Below are 13,723 nucleotides of genomic sequence, written 5' to 3'. Positions count from 1 at the left end.
ATTACAGCGATTTGTATGTTTCATCTCACTCTCATTATATTTTGTGCTTCATTGATTTTTTTTCTATTTAAAAATCAATTTTATATCCTTTTATGGATGACCAACTTTAAAGCTGGTGGCCCATCTGTTTTCTCTTTGTTAGCAGACTTTTTGAGGCTACTCTGAGTTTATAAAGAAAATGATTTGCGTTGATAAAGCGGCTTCTCAAAAGAAAAGCATAGCCTTAGAATTTTTTACACTCTATCGTGTTTCTAACACCCATAAACTTATCCTAAGTAGGAAAAGATGGCTAGTTATTTGAAAAAATTTGCTATTATTAAATAAACCTCATCTCCAAGGCTCAACTCTTTACACAGTGAAAGAATGTATTTTTGAAATTCCATGCTTCTTTTAAAAATTGTTTCTAACTTATAGGTAATGATATCCTGACCAAAAATTTCCATACCAGAATTCATTTCCTGCTGTGTCTTACTCTTTATTTATACTATATGAAAGCATTTCAGAAAATCAGATAAAAATAACTTACTTCATCACAAATTCCAAAGCACTCTGCATACTTCATATTTCCATACATGCTTATAATATTATTTTGATATTGTAAATTCTTTCAAGGACTTTTAAATAGTATTATGTCACCAAACCACCAAGTATAAAAAGGAAGTTTGTTATTTATCCTATTTCTTGTCCTGAACATGTCCCCTGAATTTTCTTAAATAATATTCAGTCTGCCTTAAATTGTTCATGTGTCTGTTGGAAAACATAACCAAAGCGAATATAAAATGGCTAGTAACCTAAAAATCACATTTGAAGTACATCTTGAATATGTATTTTTAAATCTGGGTATATATAACTAAACTAAAATATTTAAATTTAAACAATGAAAAAATATTGCAAAAAATGAACCAGTGAATCCATAAAGACACTTCAAGTGATCCAGTAACCTTGGGCCAATGGTTATTTCACTCTATAAATACTTTGGTGCTTATACAGGCCAGGGCCAGGGACGGGAGCAGGAGTGAGGTATACTATTTGTCTACATTCTGTTTCCCTTTTTCAACATCATTCTTATCTACCTACATATTATTTATAACTTCTAGATACCTCCCCTTCCCATGATTTCTTTCAAGCCCCTTTTTTCAGGGATAATCTGATTCAGACAAAGGTTTAAATGACTAATAACTCACAGTGTTATACTTCAAGTTATCTAAAAGCAAGTTCTGCATGAAGCTTGGGTATATGTTATATAATAAACTAAATTCAGAATTAATAAGCAAAGAATGTCTCATAAACGTAAAGGGATTGACACAAAGGTGAGATTTTAGTATCAACAAACTGTTCAGGAATGGTACTTACTTTTTTGACAGATGAAGAGAAATCACAGAATACATGACTTGGAATTCAAAGACCTTATTTTACTAACTGAGTCCTCTTCAGTAAAGCTAATTATTATTAACAGCCTCAGTTTTCTATTTGTAAAATGGAATTGAGTTACTTGAAAATAATTTTAATGTACATTTACAAGGATAAATTATATTTTATGTGAAAGCCACCTATAATAAAGTATATGACAGATGAGATGTATATTTGTAGTATCCCCTAAATTGTACCATATATTTAATTACATCTTGCCCTTACACAATGAGTCAAACTTACTCCTAAAAATAACTTGCCTTCCGTTATACTGATATAAAACAAGTGAGCAGTGTAAAATTGCTGTATTTTTATTTTACTCCCTTTCTCATGTTATCTTATAGGTTAGGTAAATTATGTCTTACTTTTAGAAGTCTCCCAGCAGAAAACAAGAGGCATAAACAATAGGCTAGATTAAAAATCTATTGTTGGAAACAAGAAATACTTCCAACTTGTAAATCTGCAGCAATTGGCTATAAAGCCTTTGAATTATTCATGCAAAAGACATTATGTAAATAAAAGGATTTTTTGTGAATTTTTTTGGATACTACTTTCATTCAAGAAACACTGCACCATTATGTGCTAGATATTGGGCATCTGGCTGTCCAGACAAGAGACTCATTTTTCATGTTGTTGTTGTAGTAAACCACAACAATTGTCCATTATTGTGCATTCCTGTGCAAACTCATAAAAATTATTACCTACCCATTTCCTTTAGACTTACAAACTTAGCTTAAACTCTCACCGTTTGTATTTAGAAATCACACTTTTCTGGAATATCAGTTGTGCAGAATTATACTTTCTTAGGTTTCTCTTGAATTGAGTCCTTAGTCATATACCCTTATTGCTATTATAAGCAGTGATTGCCTGCAATTCTGATTTTTATCAAATTTTAACTAAAGAGAATTAGAATTATCCTGAGTGGGTTACAAAACACATACACACACACACACACACAGATACATATTAGTTTTAAAGATAACTTATTATTGCTCCTCGGAATTTCATTCTTTTCGGAGTTCTTTTTCTCTAGTTATACAGAACAGTCAACCTTAAGTCTAGGGGCTTGTGGGAAATTGTTGCGAGCTTTCACTTTTTCTCATGAGGAGAGAGAGATGCCTTGGCCTTTCTCTCTTGGGAACTCGGCCTTTAGCTGACCTTGTTCACATTCACCTTGCTTATCTTGTGCATGTCCTCTATCCCTGGTAGAATCCTAAATGCCTACCAGAAGGATTTACTGCCCCTAAAGAATTCAGGAGTGAGGTTGAGCCAGAAGAAATAATTTAACTCCAGACAATTTCCTCTTGGTAATTTGTGCAATCTGAAAAAATATAGGTCTTGTCTGCCAGAACCTTGGAATGTTTCTTTTTGGTTATTACTTCAACTTATTACAAGGCTTCCTGCTTACAAAGCAGTAACGACTTCTGTATACAATCCTTCTGTGGGAGAGTATTTCTAGACCTGTAACAAAACTCTTCCTTATCACTGAAAACAGATTCCAAATCTAAGGATACCAACAGCTGCAGTAATGTGCTAACTCTTGTGCAGAAAAATGTCCTGGTATTTATAACTGCTTTAGAAATCCTTTTCCTCAGTGATGACAGGAAAAGGACAGGTTTTTTAAATAAATTGTGTTTGAATTTCTACTGACACTTCAGTGGTGATTATTCAGAAAAAGGTCTACTGAAGGTCTACTGATTTACTTCACACCAATATATTATGTAGTGAGAAATCAAAAAAGGCATTTGCTTTTTAAACAGTTTATGACAGTCTATTAACTCCATGTGGATGAAAAGTTATTTTTAAAACAAGAAGCCTTTGAATTGTATGCCCCATACTGTATGGTTTTTTATTGCTGTTACTGAGCAATATTTATGTTTATAAATGCTGCCAATGTTTATTAGTACTTTGAATTGGGTTAGGAAATGAGCTAATATTTTAAAAATTAATTGTAAGGGCCCAGAAGAATGCCTGGCATATAATAAGTATTATATGTGTTTATAAAATAAAATAGAAGTTATAAAAGCTTAATATCACCTTCTAGTGGCTATAAATGATCTTTTTAAAAGGATAGCAGTTTATTTGTATGATTATTTTTAGAGGTACTGCATTGGTCACTTTTATCTGTATGATTTAAAGAAGCATTTTGGTTTATGCCAGTAATTCTCAACTGGGGGCAACTTTGCACTCCAGGAGACATTTTTGGTTGTGATAACTGGGTGCAGGTACTACTGGCATTTATAGGGAGAAGCAAAGAATACTGGTAAAAATCCTGCAATTCACTGGGCAGTCCCCTAAAACAAATCTAAATCTAAATATAAATAGTCCCAAATGTAAATAGTTCTGAGGTTGAGAAAACCCCTGCCTTAGAGCTTGAGTTCTGAAATCTAAATATTTGAGCTCCAATCCACATTATGCTATTCACTGAGCCCTGGGGTCCTGGTAAGCACTTAAATGTAAGAGTTTCAGTCTCTTCATTGTTAAATTTGCTATGATAAAATCCTCTAATAAGGATTGAACATAATAATACAGAGAAATATCTTGGCACATTGTAAGTAGTCACTAAATCTTTGCTACTAATATAAATAAAATCTTGATAAAGTGATTTATCTGCTTCCTAGTCGTTTTTTCCCTAAAATTATACAACATACACTCTCTTGAGCTTAGTATATTCAAGACTTCTTTCCCACCCTAGATGTTTTCACCATCAGGCATCAGATAGACAACAAGGTCTTGAAAGCACTCATCATCATCTTACTCCATTTTTGTTGTTGTTGTAATTAATCCTGTAGTATTTTGCCCAAGATTCAGGCCTTGCTTGGAATTTAATAAAGGCAAATAAAGCTTTCTAAAGACTATAAATCCTACTGTTGTCTTTTCCTTGGCATAACTTTAAATCACTTGATACAACTCAATTCTCTGATAGGCTCAGGGTTAAGTCAACTGTGGACGTCATTAAAACTAAAATAGAAACTAATTTGATGGAGTTTTACAAAAAAAGATCTTGATATCTCCTTCAGTAGTAGATTCCATAGATAGTATAGCATTTGTTTGGAACAGTATAGAACCCATCCTATGAAAGTAGGACAATAGAGTTTCCTTTAAAGTGTGTGCTTCAACAGAAAGAGGACTATGTACAGAATAATTCCTTTTCATTCTTCTCTAAAATATGTCATAATTCTAACTTAGCCTGTATTTAAGAGGATTTATAAAGATTATTAAAAAAAGAATATTAAAGTGACCCTTATGTTGGTCTCCAGGGCTAACTGGATAGAAAGAAAATAATAGTTAAGATCAAGGTTAGGTTGAAGACACAATAGGAAAACTAAATATACTCCATTAAAGATGTTTAAAAAGTATTCTGGTTTGTATTTTAGAAGAAAATTTGCTCACATTGAGGATAAGAAAGGATTTATAGGCACAATTTATAAAGTGATACAATCTATTTCTAGTCAACACAGTACTGGAAGTCCTGGCCATCAGACAAGAAAAAGAAATAAAAGGGATTTAAATTGGAAGGGAAGTGGTAAAATTGTCACTATATGCAGATGATATGATACTATATATATATATAAAACCCTAAAGACTCCATTAAAAAAACTACTAGAGCTGATAAATGAATTAATCAAGGCAGTGTGATACAAGATTAATATACAGAAATCTGTTGCATTTCTTTACACCAACAATGAAATATTAGGATAGTAGAAAAACAAATCCTTTTAAAATTGCATCAAAAAATAAAATACTTTGGAATAAACCTGACCAAGGAAATGAAAGAACTATTTTTAAAAAAAAGGAAATTAAAGATTATTTAAAGAAATGGAACAATATCGCATGCTCTTGGATTGGAAAAATTAATATTGTTGAAATGGTCATACTACCCAAAGCAATCTACAGATTTCATGCAATCCGTCTCAAACTACCCAGGGCATTTTTCACAGAACTAGAACAAATGACCCTAAAATTTGTATGGAATCACAAAAGACCCAAAACTGTCAAAGCCATACCAAGAAAAAGAACAAAGCTGGAGTCATAACCCTCTCAGACTTCAGATAATACTACAAAGTTATAAGCAAAACAGTGTGATCTTGGCACAAACACAGATGTATATGGGTCAATGGAACAGAATAGAGAGCCCAGAAATAAACCTATACACGAATGATCAGTTAGTCCTTTACAAAGGAGGCGAGAATATACAATGGAGAAAAGACAGTCTCTTCGGCAAGTGGTGTTGAGAAAGCTGGATGACTGCATGTAAATCAGTGATGTTAGAACATTCCCTCACACCATATGTGAAAATAAACTAAAAAAAAATGGCTTGAAGACATAAACATAAGACAGAACACCATAAATCTCCTAGAAGAAAATATAGGCAAAACATTCTGTGACATAAATCCTAGCAATGTTGTCCCAGGTTTGTCTATCAAGGCAATAGAAATAAAAAGAAAAATAAACAAGTGGGACCTAATTAAATTTATAAGCTTTTGCATAGCAATCAACACCATAAACAAAACCTAAAGACAGCCTACAGAATGAGAGAAAATATTTGCAAATGATGCAACTGATGAGGGCCTAATTTCCAGAATATATATATATATATATGGCTCATACAACTCAATAACAAAAAAAAAACAACCCAATCAAAAACCAGGCAGAAGGCCTAAACAGACATTTCACCAATGAAGACATACAGATGGTCAAGAGGCACATGAAAAGATGCTCAGTATCGCTAATTACCAGAGAAATGCAAATCAAAACTACTATGAGGTATCACTTCACACTGGTCAGAATGGCCATTATTAAAAAATTCACAAATGACAAACACTGGAGAGGGTGTGGCGAAAAAGGAATCCTCATACACTGTTGTTAGGAATGTAGTTTGGTGCAACCATTATGGAGAACAGTATGTGGATTCCTCAGAAAACTAAAGATAGACTTACCCTATCATCTAGCAATCCCACTTCTAGGCAAATATCCAGAGAAAACTTCAATTTGAAAAAATACATGCACCCCAATATTCATAACAGCATTATTTACAAGAGCCAAGACATGAAATCAACATAAATGCCCATCAACACATGATTGGATAAAGAAGATGTGATGTATGCATACGATGGAAGATGATTCAGCTATAAAAAAGAATTAAATAATGCCATTTACAGCATCATGGATGGACCTAAAGATTATCATACTAAGTGAAGTCAGAAAGTAAATGACAAATACATGATATCACTAACATATAAAATCTAAAAAAGAATGATACAAATGAACTTACTTACAAAACAGACTCACAGACATAGAAAACAAACTTACTGTTATCAGTGGAAAATGGAAGGGGGCAGAAAAGTTAGGAATTTGGGACTTGCAGATACTACTACATATAAAATAGATAAATGACAAGGTCCTACTGTTTAGCACAGGGATCTATATTCAATATCTTATAATAACCTATAATGATAAAGATTGTGAAAAAGAATATACATATATATGTATAGCTGAATCACTATGCTGTACACCAGAAACTAACAAAACATTATAAATCAACTATACTTAAAAGTGATAAAATCTATGTTATATTATCATTAAACAACAAAGCAGTTTAATGCAATTATTTATACAAATAATTATACAGTAAAGAAAATGGAAATTATTACATTTGAGACTTACAGATTTTAATATTTTACTCAGCAAGTTATATTTGTACATGCCTTTATTCAAAGTGCTTTTCATATATATAATTATATTTTACAGTACACAGATGACTTCTTGATATCACAGTATTAAAAGTTTCTATTATCCTGCCTTTAGATTTATGAACTTATTTTAATAATTAAATTAATATAGTTTGTTCTGTCATTGATTGTACTACCTCAGCTCATGCCATCATCATTTATTTTCTGCACTAATGAAGTGACCTATACAATTAATATTCAGGTTACAAAGCCAGTGTCAAATGGGTCTCGTGTGCTGATGCTATATTTTAAGTAGTATAGGGCTTCTACTACTACTACAGCACCACAATTTTTTTTATAAATTAGAGAAGATTATGGATCCCGAATGTTAGCATAAATGGAAGAAAAAAAGAGTTAAGGATATTTTAATTGGAGTATTTTCATAACCCTGGTTTTGGCCAAAGAAATATGTCTTTATATGTCATGTTGACAAATGAGGACAAAAGAGATTAAGAAGTACTGCTCTACAATAAGCTTTAAACTCATTTTCTACAGTCTTGACAAAATGTACCAAAGGAGATTTTTTTCTGTTGCTTTTATATCTAATACTTTAGGTATATCAATCTAAATAGATCAAAGTAATCAACTCATCAGTGAGAGAAAAATATCAAGAGAAAGAACATTCCATATTAGATAAGCTGTATCAGTAAGGGAAAAAATACAGTAGTCGATTCTTCTTTGGACTGTATAAATATTAAGGAGTTACTGGTAAGTGCTAGGCACGATTAGGAGCAGTGGACTCAGCATTAAGCAAGGCAGGCAATGCCCCCTACCCTTATGAAATTTTATTTTAGTTGGCTTGGGTATAGGAATGGGTAAAGGTCAGTGTCTGCTGTTGAACATAAAACATACAGTATTCTGCATTGTGTATGTTGCTTACTAGATCTAGAGGCTCATTAGTGGGAAGCCATAAACTTATTCAGGAGGCATGTTTCTCGTTGTGAATTACCCAAGATACTACTTAGCTTCTCCTGCTACAAGAACTCTGACTAGTGATAATGCTGGCTTACTTTAACAAAATTTTATGTATATCTCTTAGTTGAAATCAAATTATAATGTTAATATTTTCAGTAATCTTTTTGATTTGGTAAATACTATTTAACATTAGCCATTCTTCTAACGTAATGCCTTTTTTTTTGTTAGCTATTGGGAATTGTTTCAAGTATTTCTATTCCTTTGGGAACAATTCTAGTTGTAAAACAATACTGTTTTTGGTTAAGTGAAAAGCATTTGTGGAAAAATACGTTTTAAAATCAAATAAAATAATCAAGTTTTAATCTATGTGAGAAACTACAAAGTTGTTGCCTGATATTTTTAGCAATTACCAATATAATTCACATACAAAAAAACTTCAAAAGTAAATTATGAGATTCATTCATCAATGATTCAAACATTGCTCTCCTCCTCATAAATTCTATCATCATATCATCCTGCCTTAATGAAAACTGGGCTGTGCACACTGGCATGATTATTGTATTTCTATTTTGCATCAGTTATGAGATAATTTTTAAATGTAATAAAACCCCTAAAATCAGGATAAATCTTACAGTCACTACTCTCAAACAGGTTGCAGTTGCAGTGGCGTTTACATTGCTTTAAGTGTGTGGATTTTATCATACCTTCATATTGTCCTTTCTTCAATTGAGTTATATGCAGTGTTGGTACTACGTTGTGCTGAGTTACCAATAATATTTTCAAAAAGGTTTTACTATAATTTTGTATTATAGCAAAGTTATTTTGTATATGAAAAGCCAAGGAAAGAAACAGGGTATTAACTTCAATTATTAGTGAAAAAAATTTTTGTAATTGCATTGCCTTCAATTTCATACTTTTTGCTAAAGTAAAAATCAAATGCTTTATGACATCTAAGTAAGAAATATACTCACATATAAATGAAGTTGTATCACTGAAACAAATGCAAAATGACTGTCTATCAAACCTAAGAAAGGAAACTGAAAACAGAAGAAATTGGAACGAGAGGCTAGTGACTGATGAATGAGTACACCATAAACAAGGAAAAACAAATGTGCATTTTGTTTATTTTTAATTAGCATCATAAGTTTTGTTTTTCTTTCTTAGTGGTACATAAAATAATAATGTATTGTAAAATCAGTCATCTTGGATTCAATGAAATGCAGACTATATACTCTATCAAAGAAATGAGAGGGGAAAAAATTACAGGGAAAAAAAGAATCTTCACATTTGACTTATTAATCACTAAATTTGCCATCCATCTATCCTCTTCAAGTTACTCTAAGGATAGGCAATAACATAGCTGTTTGACAACTAAACTGTCTAAAAACTAACATAATTATATTAGTTTGTGGGAATTTAATTCCAGTTTTAAGAAAGATGTGGCTAGGCATGTGTCTGAAAGTTCCCTTTGAGGATGTGATCCTAAGAGCTTCAGAAGGAATTAACATCAATTAGCAGCGTGATGAAAAACTACTTCTCTCTGGGCCGTGGCCACCAAATGCACATGTATAAATATGCCAAAATATACTTTTATGTTTTGAATCAAGGGGATCATTCCTGTGTTCGTCTACATGGAAAAAAAAACTGTATTTAAATGCAGACTTTTAGAACTGGAAGAGGATTGAGTAAATATTAGTTTCTTTAAGATTTAATTTTTATTTTCTGTTTTGTCATCTCTTTCAGTAGGCTCAGAAACAAAGCCCAGAAAAATTAGTCATCAGAGATAACACAGTTTGATAGCAATACGTCAAGATTAAAGTCTTTGGCCCAACGTTCAATGTTCTTTTCATTGTGCCAAACTGTCCCATAACATTAAATACAAAAATAGGATAATGGGTGTAGTGGGAGCTATTGTGTGCTCCCGAGTTCTCTTTCCCTCTGCCCCAAACACACAGACATACGCACACATTTTCACAACTGAAGTCTTCATTTTTACAATTGGTGAAAAAGTTGGCAGGTGGTTATAGACCGCCAATGTCCAGTCACTTGCTATTCCAAAAATATAAGGCTCCAAATTACTTGCCTAAATTGGGGACAACTCTGAAGTATCATCCGAGCTTCAGATATCCCTGTGTGATCATCTGAGATAGTTTAATCTCACAGAATTTAACCTCTCCCTCTGCTAGACCATCTTGCTTTCTTTATCCTTCCCCAGGCATTGGCTTGAGAATACTCTCCAAAAAAGTTTTTGTTACTTCTCAAATTATTTAAATATTTGTCTCTAAGTCTATTCTGGGGAACCAAATTATGACAATAAATGTAAAATTACTCAAATATTCTGGAGTAAATTACTTTGCTTTTTTAAATGAAGACTGAAGTACACAAAGTGGTTTAACTTCTAAAGGATGAAATGAGCATCTATCAAAGTAATTTCTAGCTTTATTGGTCACTTTCTTTTGTTACTGTAATTATTATTGTTGCTATCATCAAGGTAACTAGTCTTCAGGTATAATATTAGATATTTCATACACAGTAATTCATTGAATGTTAACAATAATCCTGTATGTAGATACAGATGTGAATGCAAATCTTCATTTCACAAATGAGGAAATTGGAGATTTAAGAAGGGTAAGTGACTTGCCATGGTCACTTGCTAGAAATTGTCTGATTCTGGTTGATTCTCACATTAGACCTGAAGCTGCTTCAAGTCAGTTCTCTTATGAACAGCATTGTCTCCCATCATGTAATACAGTAACGTGGTCTCAATAAAACCCAATGAATATTTATCAAATTAATAAATGAATCCTTATATGTCTGACTCCAAATTCATGGCATTAGCCCTAGGCTTAATGGTGAACATCACAAAGAACTAAAAAAAAAAAAAAAAAAAAATCTAAGATGTCAAAAGCAAGCTATGCTAAACAAATAAGAGTGGATAATTTAAATATGAATAAATATGTTTTTCTTTAAATAGTGAGGGTTAGATCCTTCATTGTGATTCTTTTTGTGGTAGATGCACAGGCCCCTTGTAGTATCAGATGCTATACCAGAGAGGGAGGACTGATGTTGCCTATGGGACTGAGTTATTTGATCCCTATCAGTATGTCCTTATTAAAAATGTATATTCAACTTAATATCCCAGGAAGGTTAAAATGATCACATAATATAATAAACATTTCCCCAAATGTAATGTTAAAGTAATGGAAATGAAGTCTCCACCCATCCCCTCAACTTTCCTAGGCAGCATGTATAGAAATAGAATAGAAATGTTAATTATCACGATGAATTAACCAAGGTCTCTTTTGTCCTGAAACATTTTCTCAGAATATTTCACATCCATTATATTTCTAACATTTGGATACAAATATTAAGCACAGTGTGATTTGAGGATCTGTCAGTAACTGATTCAATAGTTAAATAAGCATCTTATAGAATTAAAGTCACAAAGATGAAGAGAAAATAAAATCTCACATTGCTAAGTAGGTCTAAATACCCAGATTACTGGAAAAAAGCCAAGAAGAAGTTAATCAGAAAAGTTCCTGAATAATGATAATTGAATCAGAATAGTTTTGTTTTTGTTTTTTTCACCCACCCCCAAAGAAATCCCTGAAACATCTGTAATTCATACAATGCTCCCTTTATACAATCAGGTAACCAGCCTGGCTATCTTTACTCCAAATCAATGGAAGGGTTAAAACGGTAGATTAGAAATAATAGAGAGAGTCTGGTATAAGAAAGCACAAATTAAAAAACTAGAATGGCAGTTTACTGCAAACATCAAGACAATTAAACAATAACAAAAAAAGAAAAGATATGGTTAACAAAATATCTCAATTTGAAATCACTGAGTATAAGGACACCCTGAAGATATTCCCTAATAGACTTAAGTTTTACAGAAAATTGGAGAGATGCATCTCAGGAATAATAATCTTAAAGTATCAATTTAAGTTACAGTGTGGTTCTACATGTACTTTACTTTAGAAAAATGTGATATATTTTTGAAATATTCCCATGGAAATACTGGGAGGCTGAATGAATTCGTGATTAATCAAGTAGACTATCCTACATCACAAAGTCTCTGTACTTCAGTTTTCCAGCCTATTTAACAGGAATAATAGAAGATACCCTGAAAGACTTTTGTGGGGGTTAAATATGTAAGAGATCAGAAGAATGCTTGCCATATGATACATAATAAATACTATATATTATCTCAATCAGAAAAACTTTATTCAGCAAATATTTATTAAATGCTTAATACATGCCAGAGAAGTGGATCAGGAGGTTAGATTGGATATAGGAGAAGTGGACAACTTAAAAGTTGAATTTTTGCAGTACATCAGCAAGGACTTGATTTAAAGGTATATGAGGAAAAAGAGAAAAGGGGATTATTTGGGCAAGAATAGGTTTCAGGGTCAAAATCAAGTTTGTTTGGTTTTATGTTAGATTACCCATGTTAATTAATCAAACTGACAATGGCTGGATAAACAAATTGGGGCTTGTGGTAGAGATCAAGTTTGGAGAAATGGTTTTCTAAGGAACAATGAAAAGATGGGTATTAGAAATTATGCCATTTAGATGGTACACAGAAATTTCCACTGGCTTCTTCAGCACATTTTGTACTAGCCTACTGCTACGTGTGCTATTCTCTTCTCTCATCTCCTTCTCTTCCCTTTTCTCCTCCTCCTCCTTTGTGACAACAATAAATCCTTCACATTTTTTTTTTGCCACCAGAGCAATAAACCAGCTAGTCAGTTTCCATATCAATGTACTTTTCTAAATCAAGGCAGTGCCCTCTTCAAGAGGAATTCTGGCACCAACCTGTAATCTTTGCTTCCTCCATGACATGATTCAATAAGCTATGTCTTGTTCCCATCATTAGAGTACAAACTTCTTGTGAGAACTAAAGTGGCAAATATTCATGGACCTTATTTTGATTAATAAAGTGCATCCAAAAGCCTAAATGAAACATGTGCTGAGATTTCTTCTAAGTGCTCTATTATTCACTGTAGGTCATTGGAATGACTTTTTTTTTTTTTAGTTCCTTAAATTTCTAGGTTACCACTTTGCTGATTCAAATCGTAATATTGATAATTCTAAAACTCTCTGAGAGTACACTCAACTAAATATAGCATGTTAAATCCAACAAAAATTATAGTTTCATATGTGGATGTTTATTACTTATTAAAATAATATGTATTCTCCAAGAAAACCATAGAATTCAAATGTAGAAAATTAAATAAATAAATTTCAAATGACTTTTAGTTCAACTCTGAAACAAAATGAGTTATCAAGCCATGAAAAGCCATCAAGAAACCTGAAATGCGTATTACTAAGTGAAGTAAGCCAGTCTGGAAGACTGTGTACTGTATGAGTCCAATTATATGACATTCTGAAAAGGCAAAACTATGCAGATAGTGGTTGCTAAGAGTTGGAGGAGGAGGAGAGAGATAAGGACAGGGAATTTAAGGGCACTGAAAAGACTGTATGGTATTATAATAATGAATCAATGTCATTATAAATTTATCGAAACCCATAGAATGTAGAACTCCAAGAGTGAACCCTAAGGTATGCTATGGACTTTGGGTGATTATGATGTGTCATTGTAGGTTCATCCCTCATAAAAAGTACCACCATTCTGTTGAGTAATGTTGATAATAATGGAAGTT

The 13,723-nt window shown here is 32.4% G+C and overlaps 1 protein-coding gene across 5 annotated transcripts in view; it reads left to right on the top strand.

The window, feature by feature from the left end:
- The window catches only part of CCSER1 (coiled-coil serine rich protein 1), a 1,130,224-nt gene that overhangs the window by 1,112,642 nt on the left and 3,859 nt on the right, over positions 1-13,723 (top strand). The window lies entirely within an intron of this gene.

The sequence above is a fragment of the Vicugna pacos genome, chromosome 2 (genome assembly GCF_048564905.1).
Source record: "Vicugna pacos chromosome 2, VicPac4, whole genome shotgun sequence".
Lineage (NCBI taxonomy): Eukaryota > Metazoa > Chordata > Mammalia > Artiodactyla > Camelidae > Vicugna > Vicugna pacos.
Note: the sequence above shows the minus strand (reverse complement) of the source record. Positions and strands in the feature narration are given on the sequence as shown.